The sequence below is a fragment of the Rhea pennata genome, chromosome 1, assembly GCF_028389875.1.
Source record: "Rhea pennata isolate bPtePen1 chromosome 1, bPtePen1.pri, whole genome shotgun sequence".
Lineage (NCBI taxonomy): Eukaryota > Metazoa > Chordata > Aves > Rheiformes > Rheidae > Rhea > Rhea pennata.
The window spans coordinates 52,602,969-52,607,113 of record NC_084663.1 but is presented as its reverse complement, the minus strand read 5'-3'; positions in this window follow the sequence as shown (position 1 = coordinate 52,607,113).

The following is a 4,145-nucleotide window of genomic DNA, read 5'->3' as shown; positions in this document are numbered from 1 at the left end:
GTCCAGATACATAAAACACTATCAGCAACTTACTTCCATGACACCAGAATTCAAACAGGCTTTTTCAGGGTGATAAGTGATGGTGTGCAGAAAGCAGCTGACGTTTTATTAATTTTGCTGGAAACAAAAACTTTCAGTAGTAAAAGAAGTGCATTTAGAGTACTTTGCATTGTGAGAAAAATCAAACTGTCTGATTTGGATTTAATGATTCAACTTAATGCATTTTTACTGCTAATAGCAACAATAACCACAATGAAATTAAACAGGTAGCTGCACAAAAGATGGAGTGGCTGGAGCCTGTTTCCACATAGCTTCATGTCTTAATGTCAGTTGACTTGTATATTTAGGATGTCAAGCTTTGCCTGCAGTTGGGTATTTTTCACTGTTATCTAATAAAGGTTCAGCTCCCGCTGCAGTCTTTCTTTCACTAAGGACGTTCACAGGCTATTTCTTTTCTGCCCATCTATTTTTATGAAACTAGTAGCAACCTGGTATCTTCGAGGTCTCTACACCTCTGTTTAATTTGGCTGCTGTGTTCAACAGTTAGTGGGTAGAGGGCAAACACCTTCCACATGCATACACTTATATAAGTACACATGACCCTCATTTCCTAAGGAAATTACCCAAACAAAAATAAACAGAGTTTTAAAAAATGTGTAAGTCATTACATTCTGTTCCCAGAAAAGGCCAAACGGAACATTTTTATCTTATCGCCATTAGTTTTCCCAGATTTTCTTTAGAAATGAATTTTTTTTGGGGGGGGGAGGGGGTAACTGATAGTCAATCATTCTCTGGGAAGGTTTCCAAACTGATCCCTGTGCAAGCAGAAAAGACCAGAGCTCAGGCTCTCTGGCACTACACAAGGCTGCGGTTCGGCGTGTACTGCTCAGGACCCATGGCCACTGCTCAGCCATCCGGGCGCAGCCAAGTCCCACGCTGCCTAAAACTGCACAGAGCCGCAGGAATGTGGCGGGCAACCAGGCTGCCAGAGCTACCTACAGCACTGCCAGGCAGCATCGCTGGCCGGTAGAAGGAAAACCATACCGCTGAGCTCCAGTACCATGGCCTATACACACATACAAGAGCAGGGAAGGGATGGTCCTTCTAGGCAGTGAGTGTTCACAGCAATGCCTACTGATGGAATTGAGTCCAATATCACAGGGAAAGAACGTTTTGGATCCCATAGGGCAGTATGGGGTTTCCTTTGGCAGATTCCCAGCCTGGTTTTACTCAAGGATACCTGAGGCAGATGAATCCCACACTCACACTATCTATCCGCTGCAGAATCACACTGATGCCAGGGATGCTCCTGAGAGTAGAGTCACAGGGCCAAGGTGTGACAAGATGGCCTATGGAGGTGGGGCAAGAAAACATAGAAATATACTCTTTGAGTGTGGAAGACTCAGTATTTATGTATTTATGGTAGCAGTAAAAAGAAGCAAAGACCTTCAGTTCTCTGTTACAAAGCAGAAGTCCACTGTGTTCCACGGAGTTGATTTTACTTTACATATGAGAAATCCAGAAGAAAAACATTTAGCGTTGTTCTCCTGGTGCACTCACTATGATTTAGGACCCTGATATCATACAGCTTCACTGCTAGTTTCACTGGCTAAAACATCCAAAGAGAAAGATCCAGCCTCTCTTGCTGTATTATGCATGATGACATTTGAAAGACAGGTTGCATAACACTTGTGTAAAAAATCAAAGATGCCACTTGAATAAGAGCAGTGATAGATTTCCTTATAGCACTGCGCATGTTTCTCAGTTAAGAAACATGATTTGTTTTCCAATAGATGTGATTGTTTGCTGTGTTTACATTACACCAAAAACACGAAAGAGTCAGTCAAAAGTGTGTGTTAATCCTGTGTAGGTAATACTTTGAGTACATGTTATTGTTTGCATAGTTTGAGTAACACAATACCCCACAGAGTGCAAACAAGTGACACCGAGCCCGGAGCTCTGAACAGCGTAAGATATAGGTGTGGCCAAAAGGCTTCTTATGTCCTTCTTGCGAGAAAACGGGTGGCATTTTTTAACAACACATATTCTACTGGACAACACTAATTCTTTGCATTGTGTCTAAACATGCTGACGCAAGTTTTGCTAGGAGGGTTTCTCATCTTTCATGTGGTCAAAAACTGATAGTGAATTAGGGCAACCACCTCAGATAATCAATAGCTCAACAGCCTGATTGTAAGGGGTACAGAGGAAGTTTCTTTCTTGCTCTCCCTCAGCAGGTCATCTGGAAGCTTCTACTTACTGTATAATTACAGAGTAATTGGTCCAGAGGGGTGGATGCCCTTTCTGTGATGAGATCAGGACATGCCCCTTGCACCACAGTGACCAGCTCTATATGTTCAGGGACAATTTTACTCCCAGAATAGCATTGAGAGGCCAGACCAAGACTCTCTCACACACACAATTTCACAGCAGCACAGTTTAACCAAATAAACCTGCCAGACCAGACCTCCAACCAGCACCCATTCCTTCCAACACGCACTCAGAAACACCCCCAAATGGCCTGCTCAGTCCAGCACTCCCAAAGAGATTGATTGATGTGGGCAGGTTTGTCTGCCAGGTGTCCAGTCAATCATTTCTCTCTAATATACAGAAGACTGCTGAAAAACTGATCTTAAATTAAGCAGACACAGGCAAGTCAGAGTGCCTTATGCTGAACCCAGAGGACTTGCACCAAAGACTGCCCCCAGTGAACCCAGCAGCAGAGATGAGTTGGAGAGGCTGGGCAGCAAAGGTCCACATCTTCATGCCATAAAGGAAAGAAGTGAAATGATCCCCAAACCAGTCCTGATTTGAGCCAGGAAATCCATCCAGCATAGCACTTTGCCAATACACAGTTCAAACCTGAAAACCTCTGTGCAGAGAGCTACTACACCCTGCTGTGAGGTGCGGTGTTTGCAGCTGTCCTGCTGTCAGGCCCACGTTAGTCAGCTTTGGCATCCTTACATCTTAGCCTCCCTTGATTACTCTGTCTAGGGTTGCTAATGTATTCCAGAGTAGCTAGATGTAACAAGTGCCGTATAATCCTGGATGTGTTGCTAGCTATAGAAGGGGGCATGTCTCAACCACATTACATCCATGGCCTTGAAATCTCCTTAGTGTTTTTGATGCATTTGTATGGGTCAGGCACGTGAAGCTCCATCTGTGATACATCTGCACACTTCGAATCTTGCACCTGTGAGCAGTTGAAGAGTTGGACAGCACCAGCTTCCTTGAGCAGAGTACAGACCGGGGAGATTCCCTGCCATGTAACTGTGGCATTTAGCAACTGGCCTTGACAAGTCTGACGGGAAATCCCATTTAATGAATCATCTGCTGGATTGCTTAACTCATAGAAATCTATATAATAAAAATTATCTTCACCTTCTTTGTTTGGGAAGATGGTAACACGTGCTAATGAAGACGGGTATGAAATACCGTTCTGGCGAATTGTTAGGTGAATTGTCTTCCCTTCAAAAATCAAATGATGGAGGGGGCTAGAGGAGGGAGAGAAAGGCTCTTGCCTGGTGGGAGTACAGGTCCCAGGTGGACCTGCTGGTGCCGCAGGTGTAACCCCATCCAGGCCAAGCTCTGCGGGATCACCCCGGCCCTCGATGCGCAGCTGCGGGGTCGAGGCGATGCCGCACGCCTGCCGCGGGCCCCCAGATACCCCCGGCCCTCCTTGCCCGGGGAGAGGCGGCCGGAGGCGGCGATGCCCTCCGCATGGGGCGGGCAGGAGCTGCCCCAATCGCCGCCCCGCGGAGGAGCGGCCGCCGGCGCCGTATAAGGCTCGCCCGGCGCCCGGCTCCGGCACTCCCACCGCCGCTCCCGCCGCAGCCCGCACCCGCGCCCGGGCGGAGACCTGCGTGGGGAGCGCCGCGCCGCACCGCGCCGCGCGTGCCCCGGCGGGGCGGACTTCACCGCACTGCACCGCACCGCACTGCACTGCTCCGCGCCTGCCCCGGCGGGGCGCACCGCACCGCACCGCACCGCTCCGCCCTACGCCTGCCCCGGCGCGCTGCACCGCCCCGCTGCTATCCCGGCGGGGGGGAGCACCGCACTGCTCCTGCCTCAGTGGGGCACCCCATTCCCCCTCTCCTCACGCCTGCACTTGCCGCTCCTGCTGGGGCAGGGCCTTGGCCCCGAGG